The following is an 18,629-nucleotide window of genomic DNA, read 5'->3' as shown; positions in this document are numbered from 1 at the left end:
TTAAATACCTGCATCTGATTAAAAAATACGCTGTTGTTGAAGTTTTTTAAATCGCCAACATTCCAATCATTCCACGCTGCTCACATTCGTAGCTCAACTCCAAACTTTTTATCTCACCGGCACTTCATCACTTTCGATCACACTTGCAACTCAGGAACTACTGACATTTTGATATTTTCGCACGAGAAAGATTCATATCAATTTGCTCGATGAATTCGCGGACGAGAGAGGCACACCGCGTATACGTCGATGGCGCGAGCGCGGGGCACTGCCGGTTTACTCGACGGTTAGCGTACGTACCGGTTGGCAGCCGGCAAAGAGCGGCTTGGCGCAGTCGTATAAAGACTCCTCCGACTGAAAACGAACCGGCACGACGGCACGGCGCGGCGCGGCGCGGCGCGACGCGGTTAATCGTGTGCGCCGTGTATCCGTTTACGCTCCATGCGTGTCGCGTCGTATCTCTCGCTTCTTTTTTTTTTCGCCGCACGGCTCTTTCTCTCTCCGTCTTTCCGTGCCTTTCGTTCGTTTCCCGTCCTCCGTCTCCGCCCAGGCTGCTCGCGCGCCTTTCGTCTCCCTGTACACGACGTTGACGCACGCACATACGCGGTGTCCCAGAGTTAGGGCGGATCCTAAAAATCCACGCGATCACGAATCCCGAGAAAGCGATTAGGAATACGAATTCCCATTAAGTGAATAGCAAGCGATAGAAAATTGTACGTTGCCGTATTACGGTAGGAATGTGGCTGCTGATAATAGAGTCCACGCTTCAGTTCACTCCAAATCCAAGTGATTATTCGTAAAACTTCGAATTATTGTTCCCCGCTTATTTTATATCTCTAGACGTAGAAATTCACTCGTGGAATAAACAAAAAAAACAGATGTGCGCACAACCGTGATACGACGACGCGCGTCCAGCGCGACACTCCGCTATTACATGTTTGCAGGAATCCAGTTTCCCGACTTCATCGGAGGTGACCGAAAAGGACACGGTGGTTCGCGACACCCCGTATACGCTCACAGACACATTCTCACTCTCGCGCCGAAGGTGGAAAAAAGAAACCGAGATATATGCAGGCGTACACGCACGCACGTGGAGAGCAGCGGCGCGATATCTTTCGAGCCGAGCCCAGCGTCCAAGGTGCGTCACGCTCGGAAATATGCACGGCTATTGCCTTCCGCCTCGCTCTACGTGGCGGCACGACGACGCACTATGCACGCGCGTGCAGCTGAGCGCGCGCAACACCGATCCGGTCGTTCGTACTCGGGCACGGACCCGGGATTAAGGGACACACCGCGCGCCGACGACTAAGGGCGCGCACGTCGGGAGAAAAGGGACGGGTGGAGGCAGAGGCCGGGCAGAGGAGGGGACCCGTAAGTTAGGGCGACCGATGGTGTGCCGGCGGACCTGCGGATTATTTCGTGAGCGAGAAGTTCGATCGAGCCTGCCCGGCCTGCCCCGCGCTACCCGCTCGTGTTCGGACTTTACGATGTACTACCGGGTGTAACCGCTAAATCTCCGGGCCAACGATGCCCGTAAAAAGGGGCATTAAGTGTGCGCGCGTCGTTCTTTTCCTCTTTTGACTGACCGCGCTATTAATAGTTGTTACGCGGTGGGGCGACACGTTGAGGCTTTCTCGCATGATTAGGGAAATTAGCGGTGAAAGGAGGAGATGTCGTTTTCGAGTATAAATCACTCGAGCGATACAGGCTAGCCTGTGAGTAGTGTTCTTAAGTGTCGACGTTCGAAGATGTAAAATTAATTAAAACACTGTCATATATATCGGGTGCGGAGCAGGAACAACTCTATTAAAGATAATATACAGAGCAGCTTTAATTTCGCTATAAATAACATTATTGAAAATCTATAAAAGAATTTCTACAGTTGAAAAGTTTCCATTAACATATTTATTATTTGTCACAAATTCTCTCTCTCTCTCTCTCTCTCTCTCTCTCTCTCTCTCTCTCTCTCTCTCTCTCTCTCTCTCTCTCTCTCTCTTGCATAATTATTCGTTGCAAATTTTAGATTGTCCCGTGTAAAAAAACATGCGATACGAAAAAAGGACGTAAATTGCAAGTATGCTACCGCGATCGCGAGGACGGACGTCCAGAAAATAAGGAACAAGGAATAAGGAATGCAAACATTCCGAGGTTGTCTGGCCGCAGAACGTGTTCCTCGAACGAGGTACTAACGATAAAACGAGCTGCTTCTTCCGCCGTCGGCCTTTTCCCCGGCGGCGCCTCTCGACGGCGAGGATGCCGATGATCTCGATGCAGATTCAACGCAGCGCGCGTGCATCCGACCGCGGCGTTAAAATTGCGAGAAGAAAGATAGAGAAATGCGCGGAATATAAGCGTTAAAATGAACGTGCATTTACAGACGAAAGCCGCGCGTATAAACTCCTCTCTTTGCCAATTAATTCCTAAATTTCCTTTAATAAAATACCGCATAATGCAGCGTACTTGAGAAAAATGCCTGAAATCTCGAATTCTTTGATCGATATCGTCTAATTTTACGATCTAAATTGTTCTGTGCCACTTTGACTAATTAAACTTCAATGGAAATTAAAATCGGAAATTTCTAAAGTTGTTGCGTGCATGAAAAAGAACGAGAATATTAATCTTACTTACTGAAAAGAGAATTATATTGACCCTGAATGGCGGACTGGCCAGACTGTGACTCGAGTGTCTCTAGAACTGCAGCCGACGCGCGTTGCAACCAGCGGAGAATACGAATTAGCGCGAGGGGTCGAAAAGGGAAGGGGCGGCAGTCGAGGCAGAAGATCGATTCGGCTCCGTCGGGGCACGTTTATTTGACGCTCCGTCCCGCGGTCCCCGCCGCCGCGGATTTATTATCCGAGCCTGACGCGCGCGCGACATCCTTCCAGAAAGATGCACTCTCTTCACGCTCGTCTGATTACCGTTTGATTCGTAATGAGCGAGCGCTCTAATTAAAAAGTGATCGTCGCGCGGAATATCGTTCTAATATCTTTCGGAAAATTTTCCATCGCTGTTAAACAAAATCGGAGTATTAGCTGTCGAATCACGGACGCGTATTAATACCTTTATGCAGATGTATCGCGGTGTACATAATAATTAATAGCATTTTCAATCATCCCGATTAAATAAACGTGGATAAATTGCGACAAATTAGAGTGGCGACGGGGATGTTATCCCACATATTTCGGATAGTTCGCTGCTGTCGTCACCTCGCGACGTTTTCTAATAATTAAGACACCGACAAACGTCGTTGGCACAATACGTAATACCGGCGCAGCGAGTAGGAGAACAATGGGAACGAGCGCGAACAATCGAGTTTATTCGCTCTCAATCACCGTTCACGCTACAACGAATCCATTCGAAATCTATTTTCTCTCTTCCTCTCTCTCTCTCTCTCTCTCTCTCTCTCTCTCTCTCTCTCTCTCATGCTTGCATAGTATAAATGCGCCTTAAAAGGCCGCATTCGAGGTCGATGCATACTCATGACAGGTGCGCGGTGGGGAGGGGAGGGGGAGGGAGGAGGCAACGGATTAATTAATGGGCAGGACAACCGTAATTAAGCTTAATTAGCTCGACCGTTAGTCACTGTGTTTATACAGCGTGCCTGGGATATCGGTCGTCGCGGCCGCGCCGGGACTTATCATTATCGACGAGCGGAACGGCGACCGCAGTGACAAAAATCCGCTCGATTTCGCTACAACGGCCGACGCAGCGATATTTCGGAATTTTATTAAGCCGCGCGCACGCGAGCATATTGCGCGATATTGCTCGTTGGAAATCGCGCTGCGCTCCCGTATCTTCCAGCGCAATATATATATCGCGGAAGCGTCACCCAACAAAGGATTTCTCTCTACGCCCGCGTATTTATTTGCGCGTGGGCAGTTTTGCGAAAATACCGAAATACAAGCACATGACATTTCCTACGATTAATTGACATGCAATTTATTTAAATAAAAAATTGAAACACGCAAACGTAAACACACGCGAAAATTCATTTATTTTGAGTATTTTTATTAATACGATCATTTGTATTCATTAAAAGAAATTCCGCCCCTTTTTATAAACTGAAATGTATGATCGAAGAAATACGCAACAATAATATTTACAGATTTTTATAGATATTTTAACAATACTCTTACGACTGTGCGGTTTTCGTTTAATCGCGCGTTTCCGCACAATCGTCCTAAAATTCGCCATAAAATATATGCTTTTCTTTTAGTCGAATCTGCAAGCGACGAAAAAAGCATAGTCATAAATAAGAACTCGTAGCCAACACCCTTTAAAGCGCATCATTTCAACGATCTCATTAAGATACCGATCGTATTCCGATATGATATTGCGAAGTAAGATTGCACGGAGGCGCGTACAATTACAGACTGTGCAGCACAACATCTAGTAATCTGCTCTAAACTCGAAAGCTCGTTTCCGGTAACATGTGTTCCATAGTGCGGCCACGTGTGAGAAGGAAACACATAAATATTTATTACGAATAAGAGTTATTAATTGCTCTAACCGCTCTATTCTTCTCGATGCGTTTCACATCTCGTTTCACAGCCTCGCATTTTTATGGAAAATGCGAGAAGTTCGGACTCGATAATTGAAAAAAAATTATACTTCAATTTTAAATAATTCTGAAACATTCTGCACAATTGATCATCTGCGAGAGGGTTATGCTTGCAAAGTGATGTATTAAATGAATGATCAATTAATTCGGAATTAGACTGCGGTTCTTTACTCATCGTTGACGTAAACTTTGCTCCTCTTTCCAAAATAATTCGCAATCGCGCGCGAGAAGACAAAGCTCTCTTTTCGCTCTTGCATAATTACTGCCGTATTTCAATAATTGAATCGCGAATCGAGGCTCGGCTCTCGTGGAGCGAGCGCAAACGTTTTATTTAGCGAAAATGGAAGTTTATCTTCAAAATATCGATGTGCCTGGGTATCGATTGACCGCTTTTCGCTAATTGTACTTTTAATTATGCTCTACGTTGTTTTTGCAGCTTTAATGAGATTTTAATGAAACAATTTTAATTACATCAAACTGTTAAGAGAACCGAAAGTCTCTTCGCAAAACTGTTGCAAATGACGATTTCCCCATCAATTTTGAAATCCCGGGCCAATGAAAATCGCGTCCGTCCCGTTCTAATGATACAAGCTCATTTTCGCGATGCAAATCGAGCTTTCTCTTCATTCGTGTGTAGAAATCTCCTTTCTCGGACCAATGGCGAGAACGCTCGCAGTCTCGTACCGTGGCTACGTTCCGTCGTCGTAAATAAAATGGACGCGGAGACCGGCGGTGGTGATCGTGCCGTACCTTGAATAAGTCAGAAGGGCTCGTTCGCGCGCGCTCGATCGATACCTCCGCGGGCTCGAAAGCCCGAAACGTCGCCGACGCGCGTCGCGTCGCGTCCTGTCGCATCGGTCGTTCGTTCGTTGGTTCGTTCGTTCGTTCGTTCGTTCGTTCGTTCGTTCGTTGGTTCGTTCGTTGGTTCGTTCGTTCGTTCGCTCATTCGTTCGTTCGTTCGTTCATACGTTCATTCGTTCGGCAAAAACGTCCTTTCGAATAGACGGACGGATGGATCCGGTCTTAAAAGCATGAAACACTCTCTGGAAGCCACTCAGCGTGATTTCTCTCTGGGCAAACCAGTTTCGCGCAGAGGCTGGCGCGCGATGCGTTGCCGTCTCCCTTGGATTCCGTCGTACCGAAGTCTCGGTCCGGGGAGGAAAAAAGAAGCGTTTTGGCAGGCGAGCGAGCGGTCAGCCTCGTCCCAAATATCGTACGGCGCGACGCGGCGCGGCGGGTCGATAACGCGAGACGACGTTCCGTGCCCGTTCGTTGTTGCCAATGCAATCGTACATTCGTTGCGCGGTATTTAATGCGGCGAGTATATATACAGAGGTAGTCGCGGTATTCTCCGATCGCAGGATATATTTCAACTCGTATTTTCAATTGAGACGACGGAAATTGTATATAAGCGCCACACAGCGATCGAAATTAATTTGTGCGCACTGATGAGGTAAATAGCGGACCAAAAATTTGTACGCTAACACTGTGACATCAGTTCGCCTTAGTAGTGCGTAATAAAATACGTATTGCCAGCAATATTTGTGACATTATTTTAAATGATTTCAATCGAAATAGTGCTTTTGACAAAATATTTGTAAAATCGTATAAGTAAAATGTTTTTTTTTTTTTCAAGATTCTCAGGCAAATATTCGATAATTTTAAAAGGTGGAAAAAACATAATGTGGATCTATCATATTTCAATTGAATAATAATGATAAATCGATGAAAACACGACGCTCCATAAACGTGATGTGCCTTAAATATGATGCCACTTATGTTGTGAGTACATGATTACTCCATCGTATAGTAGCGTTATTATGACATATTATAATAAATGCGAATACAACCGGTTTTTACCGCGATAAATGAAACAATGTTTACTGGTTGATAGTGTAAATTACTCGCTGGTTAAATGCAATTTAATTATAATATAAACCGTACTGAGCATCAAATGCGAGTAAATTTGTAACAACGATCGATTTCTCCTTTCATAAACATGTTGGTTTATCGAGTTTATCCACATCGCATCTGGATCAAATTCTGCGGAAAAAAAAATTAATGAATAGCGTACTCGTGCAGAATTAAATTCTCAATTTGTATCAATTTTCGAGGATAAATTACGTAAATCGCAAATTATTTCATTATCAATAATGTACCATTACATATTAAAGAAGCATTATTAACACGATATTAGCGAAAATGATTACATCGAAATCTGCTAGTCCTTTTGTTTGTAAATACTCCTACCGTGTTCAAACAAATATTCTTCAATTCTCATTAAACGGTGTTTCTCACTTGTTTTTGTCGCATCATTTGTCGCAACGACGCAAGATGCATAAAAAATAGCAAACTCGCTAAAATTTAATTGTCAGAGCTTGGGACGCGAAAGGCCGTTAACGAGAGCCCCGTAAGCAAGAAAATGAGCGAATGCGCTAACAATAAGAAAACAAGTTAGGAATATCGTACGGTCTGACAGGGGCTTTACATGCGGCGTCGCTGATTACGGCCACGATCGAGTCCGGCGTATCTGGCAGCGCCCGGCCGCATCTCGTAATCGCGATGCACCGCCAGTTTTTGCGGTACATCTAACGCGCAGGCGAACCGGTAGCACGATTTCACGCGCATGCAAGAACGTACGTACCGTACGTAGCTATTATGCGCATATAGGGTGTCCTGCGACGGACGCGAGAAACTTGGACTAATATAGAATCGATATTCCCTGAAAATATCAACGAGATATCAATAGCTCTTCTAGAAATAAAAAATGCGCATCTGTGAACAAAACTCTGTAGAAATGCTTTTACGATTTTCGATTCTATTTCAACATAATTTGTATATTAAAAAATAAAAAAATTTACGACAAATCGTCCAAGGTTCTCTGAAAAATCCATGGATAACTTTCTGTATATCATTTTTACGGTTTCTCGAGCATCTCCACGCGGAAGCGAGGTATCCACATTTGCGAGACTTGGCGCGCTCGCGATACATTACGAAACGTATGCAACAAACTGCATAAAAATTTCGCACCACTGCTCGCCTCCTTATTGCTCATACGCTACAATACTCATCTGGGAATACCACTTTCATTTCTGATAACAGAGAAATGGGGCGTTTACGTTTGAGGTAAGCGAAACACGCGCACTACTTACGCGATACTAAAGTTGTTCGGGATTACTTTTAAAGCGATAAAGAGATATAAACGAAAATTTGCTGGATATTCTTGTTACGTTTTCTCACATATTTATAACGTAATATATATTTGGTGAAAAAGTTACGTTGAAATGAGGAATTTTTGCAGCATCGTTAATTTGATCTACGTTAAATTTCTAAACGATTTAACAAAACGTAATTGCTGAAAATATTTTCAGCAAATACAATTAAATTAAGTAAGGCATGAAAGCGATACATAAATTTGATGTTTGTTGACTATTGTATCAACACCTATCTATCGACACAAGTGTTATCTATTTTCAATATATTGACTTGTTTCGAACAGTTTTATTGCGCGAAACCCGATTTTATTGTTGCGAATGATTCTTACGGGGCGGATACAATTCACGAGGATTCGTAGTGTCGAGAGATGTTCGCGAAGCGTAACGAGAAGTCGTCGGAGCGAGTCGCCCTGTCTTCTTGAAGGAAAAAGAAGAAAGGAAAAGATGGAGTTCCGCCACTTCCGTCCAATCGTATCGTTACGAGCTCTTGCGCTCGCGGACGCGCGGACGGTGAAACTCCCGGTTACTCAATCAGTATGCAAAGAGCGTTTAATGAAGAAGCGCGCCGATTTTCGCGTCACGCCAGACAGACGCTTCTCGATTACGGAAACCGATCGGTTGCGAAATTCGATGACGACTTTCGACAACAGAGAATTTCGAGAATATCGAATGAATTCTTGCGGGATTGACTCGATCTTAGCTAAACATTCGACGATACTCGCGGAACTGATATCTTCATCTGGACGGTGACGCGCACTAACTAGCATGACTAGATACTTGCATAATTGATTTATCCTGTCGTGTCATTACTTCTATTACTAACCGTTATTATCGAAAAAGCGTTCGCGCCTGCGAGAAAAACGAAGGCGGCCCGAAGGAGCCGTCATTTATCGCGGGCCGCCGCATTTTAGATTTTATCGCCGTAATTACAGATCCTCCTTCGGCCGGTATTTACTGCGCTTTTTAGGGCCAGTAAACGAGTAAATAAAACTTTTACGACCATATCTGACGGCACCTGCGCACATGCGGCAGGACTCGCAGGAGCAAAGTACGACCGAGGATCGTCATACGCACGATGACGCCCGTGCGCGTACGTGCTTCGTACCGCGAACGAATCGAATCGCGTAAAATCCGATGCCGTTATCCACCTATCCTCTCTCCTTCTGATCCGGTTCCCCTTCCCGTCCCACATCACTCCTTTTGTAGACATGCGGCGGATACGCGTTCAACTATACGCGTGCACACGAACGCCTTGCAGAAATGCCGTGCTCGATGACGCTCGCTCGCGTCATGGAAAGTCCATTTTAACCACGAATTATAAATTCTTTCGGAATGATTAGATCGTCATACAATCCCGCTTCCTTTGTAGCATTGTAACTCAATCCAGATATGACGACTTTAGATTATTTACATCCAACGTGTTTGCGAAGTATCTGATACTTCTTATTCGTGTTATTTTATTGCGGACACACATACAGAGATGTTTGAAACTGATAGCCATATATCTCATCTGCAGAAATAATCGAATTTTTTTAATTCAAATTACATATTTGACACTATAAAGTATTAAATATGTTTCAGACTAATATTGATACTTTGATTAAACTTTGATTCTGATAAAGCAGAATCATAAATTTAAAAAAAGTGCTGTGCTCACGAACTGTTGGTTCGCGTCGGTTATTTATTGAAACGATCACGTCGAAATGATCATCGGTTGGGTGCAGAGTTTGCGCTGAACTTGATCTAATTTGCGTAAGATATTGATGCGTGCGAGCGACACGTTTTGATACCAGTGAATACGATCGCGCATATTGGATAGTTTGACAACCGCTGTAAGTTCATTATCCTCCTGTCACCGGTGATCTGACCGAGATAACGAAATTGTGTCGGGGAACGTGGCAGTCGATCCTAATGATCGATTATGTGCGGTTAACAGAGCGATTTAACGTCATTACTGTAAATATAAATCAACGCTCTGGTTCATTTTTCCGCCAACAAAATGTGTTCGTCATCGAAAGAAGAAAAAGAAATACGTTTCGCGTGTCATTGAAATTTTACCGTAACTTCGCGATAACAAAAAATACGTTCCTTCCCCTTGATTATGCACAATTACGTAGATCATTCAGGTCTGCAAATACGTTTTGCAGTGGTTAAACCCCATACTATCCGATTTGCAAGAATTGCGCACGCAGAAATCACTGCTCGGTGACGTCCGCTTTAATAAGCGGACTAATAGCGTAATTTCTCTGAAATGCCTTCGCGTCACGGAAACTCGATCTCGATCGCAAGTCGCGACGATTTACACGGCTTGCCTCTGCGAAGATAACCGGGCGCTGTATGTGTAATGCCGAGCACGACTACCTATTTCAGTCTGTTACATAGGTATTTGCATAATGAGGCATAAAATTATAAATATTACACCCGTAATTAAAATGTATTATTCTCGACAGTGGTTAATACGAGAGATAAGAAAAATTCTCAACCTGCACTCAATATTCAGTATATTCAATTTGCGGTAAAAATATTACATATAATAAATATGTATAAATGTGCAAATGCATATTTAATTCATCGCTCATTTATTATACGTAATGCTCTCTTACGGCAAGTTATTTAAGAGATTTAAAAAATTATACGCGATAACGAGAAAATATGCGCTAATTCACTAAAAAAAAAAAAAAAAAAAATACATCTAAGTTTACATCGCTGCAAAGTTTTTAAAGCTTGTGCTCATATTCTCGTATAAGGTTAAATAGGATCGAAGGATAAATCGGAATGGAAGTTAAAAACTCAATCACCAACTCACTTTCACTCGTTTCAACTTACTTTTCCAACTCAGCTGGCGAATTGTCTCCGATTGCTATACTTTCTCTACGTGAGTTTTTACCTTGAATTCGATTAAATTCGCGTGCTGCGGAATTAATTCAAAATATAAAAAAGGTCATTTTTGCCGAAATAAAAAATTGAACTCGGTGCTTTTTAGAAATGAATCCCGCGGCGCTCGTGAACACGCGGGAAATATCCCGTGCGCGCTCGCGATATCTATTACGAGTGTCGTACGTATGCATAATTCTTTTGAAACGCACCCGCGTCACGGAAACTCGGAATTAACCTGGATAGCGCGGCGAGCGAGCGAATTCACGAGCCCCCGACGCTGACGCCGCCGACACCGATGCCGCCGACGTCGCTTGTCCAATCCGGATAATGAAACCGCGTACGTGCGGGATATCACGCACAGCTCTTCGATTATTACATCGGGCGAATTCCAAATTTCTCGTACATCTCTCCCCGTCCGACGCACCGAAAACTCCCAGTATCTGGCATTCGCCCGAATATATCGACCGGCGCGCGTTCGACCGCATCCGATGTACATATGTATATCGCGAGCGTCATCGCACCATCGCGGAATAGTTGGTCGCGAGAACCCTCCATTGCGCGTTAAAATCATACCGCGGTGCATGCAAATCGGGAATTTATGAAAGGCACGAGTCACACAAAGATGCATTAATCTTTCAATATAAAAATGCTTTTATTATTACCGTGAATATTTCACTAACCAATTCATTATTTCTATAGTCTATATTTGAGTATTCCCTTCGTAAAATATTGTTTCTCAGTTAATTAGAACCTGAAAATTGTCAAGATATTTAATATTAAAATTTGAGAACGCTGCAAATAGAAATCATCGTTAAATTTACGCCGAGAAACAATTTCAAAAGTACTGTAAAATTTACTGCAATGCTCTATTTGCAGTGGCCATACATTTTCGAGCGAATGTACAAAATTCGGACGAAGTAAATAGGAAGGGTAGCGATAAATTATGAAAGTGATTAGTTACGCTCGTCACAGATGCTACCTCGTAGATAAAGAGCGGTGCTCTCTCGCTTGCCTTCGCTCATACACGAGCGCCTCCCACAGTCACACAGTTCGATTTCCACGTAATCGCTAGGATCAATAGCAACGTGAATCGCAACGAGATTTTCTACTTACATAAACGGTGAACAGTGTATTATGATCGAGTAAGAGGCTCTCGTGCGCTCTTTCCAGATGACATTTTCTCGTACAATTCAGATGATAGAAACTATATATACTTTTCGTGAATAAATATTTTACAATTATCGCGAGCAACGATTAACCAACTTGACAAACAGTATATAAAAAAAATTTACATTATCTGAGTTTGCATGTATTAAAAAAAAATAAAACAATATTTTTAAATTAATAATAATATAGATTTGCTGCATCTTATCGGCAATTTTTTTATTTCATTTCAATCTGATTAATTTATGTGATTATAATTACTTGTTTAATTGCAATAGCTGGAATTTTTATTACGAGAATTAACAATAGAAAAATTTCAGCTTTTATAGAACGAAATAAATAATTAAAATAATAAATTAAGGAAAAAAAGTTAAATACAGCTTTTATTATTTATTACCGCTAGAGCTTTTGTATCTGTCATTCGAATACCCCCTGGCAATTTTTAGACACTCCGCATAAAGACGCGGGATTAACGAGATTAAGTGCAACGCGTACCCGCTGCAAAAGAGAGGAATCAACGCGCACGTTGCACCACGACACGGAAACTGGCATAGGTACCACGTGGCTCTAGAGCCCGACACGCGGTCGGACGGACTTTCCCGTTGGATCGCGAATACGTGCGCAAATGTGTTTGCGTGTAGGCATACACGTTACACGCGTGTGTCGGTACCGTAATGCGAACGTTAAATTTACATATGTACTTGTGGCGCGTTTTCCGAGAGAATTATCTCCATTTATCTCCTAGGTGCGTTTTATAATAACTAGTTTCTGTGTCACAAGTTGAACGCGATTTGATATATCCTCGAAGATGATCGATTCATCGAGAATTATCGGCTCGAGTCCCCTCAACGGATTTACCAAGTGAAATCGCGATAATTTCCTTTCCTCCGTGCGCGTTAAATCTGTCGTTTCCCAGCGATATGTTAATTTACCGTGTGCGAGATCTAAATTTTCTCTGATTTTAAATGTTATAAATAATTTCGACCGTGCCATGTAACCGTGCGATGTAGAGTGACATTTGGTAAGATTTCCGCGAGAGCGCAGGATTATTTTATCTTTTCAATTTTCGCACCATTAAAATAGTGAAATAAATCAGAACGCCGTTATTTTTTTCGCTATAAATACAATTTCATCCCGTATTGCATGACTTACAAAGTGAAATAAAAGCTTATATCATTCTAAAGATGGAATATCTATCTACATTTTTAAACGAACCTAATAAAACGGCAAGGACATATTGCTGCAACAGTAAATTTTAACTGATGTTTCGTAAAAGCGGAAGGTTCTAAGGAAAACCTGGATGTTCGATCGTCCGTAATACCGTGGACCGACGAGATGCGTCACTGACATCGTTTCTTCGAACCGTAAGAAAAGATCATTGCGACAACGAACGTGGTTAGCGTTCTCGAGTTAGCGATTACGAGACTTGCGCGTTCGTTCTCGGCTCGACTTGCCTCCTAAATCAGTTTGCAGTTAAGCCGAACTATTCTGCTTGCGCCATTTCCGCATTGTCCGTCCTGTTAGTTTTTCTTTTTTTTTCATCCATATAATTGCGCAATAACTAAAGCTTTTAAATTGCTATTAAGCTTGTGAGACAAATATTTATATAAGCGTGACTTAAATCGAAACTGATAATACACTCTTTGCGTACAATAAAATAAAAAAAATCTGCTTTATTAATAGAACTCGAATCAAGCACCACATTATTTTATTAAACAAATAAAAATATTGTTAACAAGCATCTTGTTACTTTTAAAATAGTAAAATAAATCAGAACGACGTTATAGTTTGTTCTTTTTATTTTCATAATTATATTTCTCTTTGTGTCTCTATTATTACTATTTTGCGACGCTGTCGCGAGTTAAAAGAGCGAGATAGCGCACAAAGGGCAAGGGATGGATATCGTCGCTGCAACGCAGTGTAATGGACGACAGTTGCATCCGACTGCGGTCGTCGCGAACGCATTGCGGCCGTTCGCTAAGCAGCTGCTCCCTTCCGAGGGAATCGTAACGCGAGGAGACGCGAGGTAAACCGGGACGACGGCGGCAGATGTAAACGAGAGAAGCTTTTACCTTTAATGGATTCGCCCGGGGGCGAACGGGATCTTCGGGGTTGAAAATACCTCGGTGGTAACGAAGTTTCGTAACGAGCGGCTGCGGCGCGCAGTTCGCGCGCGCACGACGGGTCACCCCCTCTGCACCCCAATTTAAATTCCAATTGCAGGCGCGATCGAACTAAAATTAAGTGTCACTTTTCTGGGACAATCTGGCGGCGAATTCCCGCGAACTTTGCGGCCGGTCTCACCCACATAAAATTTTCGCCCCTTTGACCTCGCCGGTCCGAATTGTCAAGAAGAAAATAATTAAGGCAACGGCATTGCGCGAAGAGCGAGAAGACTGATGAATCAAGTAATGAGAATAATTAATATAAATCTTTTCGAGATACCAGTTTTCCAGCTCCTATTATCGTTCAAAATTAATGTCGCGTTATCAAACTTTTTAAAATAAAGAATATTAAATAATGAAGGTACTCTTTGAATGTTTACACATTTTCTGCATTTACAGGATCATGGAACTCTCTCAGAACTTCTTAATTTCACATTCCGCGAGTTAATCGTTTCAAGAATATCTGCAAGAAAACTCGCGTAGAATATTGAACAAGTTTTGAGATTACACTTGTCGGTTATAATTATCGTAATCGTTATGAGAAGTCCGCGGGAAAGATCAAGCGCAATTATAAAGTGCAGTGATAACTTTTATTCGACCAAGAGCCCCACATTTCCAAGCGAAAAGTTCTTTTATTCAGAAGCATAAGACACGATCATCAAAACCAACGTTAAATCTGATGGAATATCGTTTCGAACGTAACATAGTCAGGAAATACTATTACGACTTTTAACGACACATACCACAGAACGCCGATAATATTTAACGATCGTTTTGTTGAATATTATTTGTGTTGTAATACATAAAATACTCAAACTAAACTAACGATTAATTGAACTAACTGCAACGTGTATAAATAAAAATAGGGAAAACGCACGAGTATAGAGAAGCTTTTCACACTAATCGCCAACAGCACAAAAAGTTAGCCAAAATCGACGTCGCAATTCCCGTATTTCTGGCTATTCGTAGTATTTGCGCTATTCGCGATAGCCGCTCGCAATGTGCTTGCATCCGCTCCCACTGATTATTCGAATATTCGAGGCACCCAAAGCGTCAAATATTTCCGAGCGAACTCGCTCGATACACAGTGTCCGTACGAAAGTATTTTAATGACGGATTCTTTGTGACGTATTTCGAGTGAATTCTTCGTTGAGAATTCGATGCACAACTTTGTCATTTACAACGTCAAATGCATCGACGTTTGAGCGCTAAAAAGCATTTTTACCGAAGCACGCGTGAAAGCAACTGAAAAGGGGAAGTTTCAGTCGTTCTCGAGTCGAATTAATTCGATGAAATCTTATTTTTAATTGTCAACTTGCAATATTTGCTGCATTAGGCCTCGTCCAAATTTTTTTCACCAAACATCAATTCGTCACTCTTGTTATCAAAGCGTTTTTTTAGTAGTGATGCGTCATCCTGTACACGCATGTGATCGCGACGCGACGTCCACTGCAGCAGTCGATACGTCGGAAAACGCAAACGCGCATTGCAAGAATAACACGTAACATATCTATGTCCGTGTCGACCTGCGCTGCGTTACTTTGCGCGCTCTCCAATTTGAAATAACGAAGGCACAGAATTCTACGCCGCGTTCGCCGCATACCGATATACGCTTATAGTTAAAAAACATACGCTACGCGACACAGGGTCCTTGCGTAAACATGTTTACTCATAACGCTTAAAAAAGATGGGAGATATCTAATAAAAAGAAAAAAAAAAATTAAATTTTTATCTCGCTTCGTGTGCGAATTTGTTCGAATTTACCGTGAGAATCTTAATAATGTTACAGTTCGAGGGATATGCGTACAAAAAAAAAAAATTTTTTAAATATATTTACAACGTTTATAACATATATTTAATTGAAGTTTGCTCTCTCCAATAAAAGCGTATCAAAGTGTTTTTCAATAGTTCATACAACGTATCCGCCAGGAACATTCATCAAAGAGCGAGAGAGAACGTAAATTTTATTTTATCAGGCCGGCGAAGAATGAAGACTACGAAAACTCCGGACACCATACCGGGGTGGGGGGGGGGGGGGGGGTTTTACCTGTATCGTGGCTCTGTGACCAGTCGAACGGAACGTTTTCGCGAGCACGAGACGAGCAAGACGACAGGCGCGTAATAAATGCGCGCACGAACGGTTTCTCATTCCTTCTGTCTCTCTCTCTCTCTCTCTTTCGCCACGATACTTCCATCTGTGTCCATCACGCGCGATCGCACGCACGCGCGCACACATGCGTGCGTTCACACGCACATGTATATCGCGTTGACACGCACTGTCGTACGTTAAAAGACGCAGAGACGAGAAATCGCCTGCAACTGGATTCCACGAGCCGGGCCGACAGGCCACAAAACTTGGCCGACGCTCAAAAGAATCGCGCCTTCTCTCCCTCTCTCTCTTTCTGTCCTTCTCTTGTCTCATGTATCCGCCCCCCTCCCCTGCTCGCTGCTTCCTTTTTCCTCCCGTGACTCACGACCACAGCTCGGCTTTGCATTCTACGCGTCGCCGAATTACAGCTTAAAGACTACTCTTTGGACGAACGAAACGAGAAAGAGGGAAAGAGAGAAAAATGCGCTTACTGATGCACTCTGGTATCTCCGGCAGCCGAGAAGAACACATACAAATACAAAATCAATATTGACTTTAAAAATGGTACCCGGGATTCTGTAGATACTGATATATTTACTTTTCCTCCTAGTTCATTTCAATGACTTTTCAATAAACGCAATTACTTTCTGCCTTGCACTTCGACTGACTGATAATGAAAGCTTCGCGTGCGAAAAATTGTTAGATACACGCGAATGCACGATCGAACGTAATTAATATCTCTCGATTTTTTCGCGCAGAATCTGTGAGAATTGTCATTGAAATTCGTCGCTTACGGCGCGTTAGGTATAGTATTGGTATTTCATATAGATCGTGAGAAAGTCGCCCCATTTGTCATGGACGGACTGAATAATTTCTTGCGCGCGCCCGACACGTAACGCAGCGAGGTAAATATGTCGGAACTGTCGCAGGGTACACGTCAGCGTTGTTGGAAAGTTATAAAGCCTACGTATTCGAGACCGGCGGATCCAGGATCTCCTTGCACGCCGCCGCAGGCTACTAATACGGAGAATTAATCCTTTCGGCGGTGTATACGTTTGTGGCATATACGAGGCATGTAACTAAACACTTTCTAAGTTGTAATTTATGCAGTATATAATTCAGTTTGATCTTAAGTGAGATATTCGTTGAAGTCAAATAAACACAATTTTACAAATACGACTGAATGAAAAGAATTTGTAAAAGAATTATCATAAAACAAACATTTTGCTGTAAAAAATAAGTTTCAATAGATAGATAATTTTATTGCCAAATGCAATCAGAGTTACACGTCGTGCTCGAATAAGATTCGACGGGCATATATTTACAGAATGTAATACGAGTTTAAAGATATGCAATTCGACGTGTACCTAAACATACAAAAAAAAAAAATGAAAAAAGAATCAACGATAAGCATATCAATTTTGTTAAGATAAACACTGATATATCTGTGTATTTCGTTTCCTTATTACTTTTCGAGGCACCAAACGCCGCGTTGCGTTCAAATGTATTGTGGTTTGCGAGGAATAAAAAGAATAAGCGAGTAGCGAGGAGCGGGGAGAACGCATAATAAAGCGAGGGACACGGACTAAACGGTATAATATGTATGCAAATTTATATGTCAACATGCGTAGCGCCGACGACTACGAAAATCTTTGCTCCGAAAACGTAAACGCGCGCGGCTCAGGCTATTCATAATTCGATCAACGCTACGGACGCCGACGTGTTTCGCTGATATTCAACTTGAACTGATACCTAAAACGGCAATTGTGTTTAAACAGTCACACGTGTTATCGCCGATAAGGGGCAAATTAAACAGCGTAATGAATGTATCCGGTCACATTGCGCGTGTTTACCTATGATCTTTAATTACCGTAAGTTAATCGAAATTCACGCGGTGCTCCCGCCAAAGGTCAAAAGTTAATATCTATGCACGCGCGATGGAAAAACACGCCGCGATGACTCGCGGCGAAGCAGCGTGAACGTCGCGTCGTAATTTCCAGGTCGTTTAAAAGCCCACGTATAGCTGCGGCGCGCACTCGGCACAGTCGAATCTAGAATTCGTCTAACGCGCGCAGAGCCAGCCACACGGGCTGGGAAGGCAGAAAATTATCCCTCGAAACCTCTCGATCGTTCTTTCTCCTTGCCCCACCTCCCCCTTTTCGCTCCTCGTACTCTCTCTCCTCTCTCCTTCCCTTTCGTTCTTGTCTATCCCGCATTCTTCCTATCTCCCTCTCCCTCCATCTCTCTCGCGCTCTTTCCTCGCCTCTTCCGCCCCGTCCCTCTCGCCGCACGCTCACGCTCTTTCTCGACCGTCGTCCGGGTTCCATCGTTTTCGCGTGTGTACGTGGGCAAGGCGCTCGATATTTCAGGCCGTCGCCCACGAGAAACGCAGTTCCTGGGGGCGTGTTCCGCCACACTGCCATGGACGACGACGGCGGCGGCGGCGGTGGCGGCGGCGGCGGCGGCGGCGGTGGCGGCGGACCAAGCCCGGCGTTACCTCGCCGTTCGTTTACACCAAGAACGCAAGAGAAGAAACCGAGAGCTCTGGCATAATTTCC

At 43.2% G+C, this 18,629-nt stretch overlaps 1 protein-coding gene across 19 annotated transcripts in view; it reads right to left on the bottom strand.

Annotated features, from left to right (window-relative positions):
• The window catches only part of tou (toutatis), a 144,884-nt gene that overhangs the window by 68,891 nt on the left and 57,364 nt on the right, over positions 1 to 18,629 (bottom strand). The window contains exon 1 of one of the 19 annotated variants that reach the window (XM_067355137.1): positions 9 to 267. The exons of the other annotated variants lie outside the window; for them this stretch is intronic. The gene's annotated coding sequence lies outside the window, so the exon portion shown is untranslated. Of the gene's footprint in view, positions 1 to 8; positions 268 to 18,629 lie in introns of those variants that run through there. 19 annotated transcript variants of the gene reach the window in all.

This window comes from Linepithema humile, chromosome 5, assembly GCF_040581485.1.
Source record: "Linepithema humile isolate Giens D197 chromosome 5, Lhum_UNIL_v1.0, whole genome shotgun sequence".
NCBI lineage: Eukaryota > Metazoa > Arthropoda > Insecta > Hymenoptera > Formicidae > Linepithema > Linepithema humile.
Note: the sequence above shows the minus strand (reverse complement) of the source record. Positions and strands in the feature narration are given on the sequence as shown.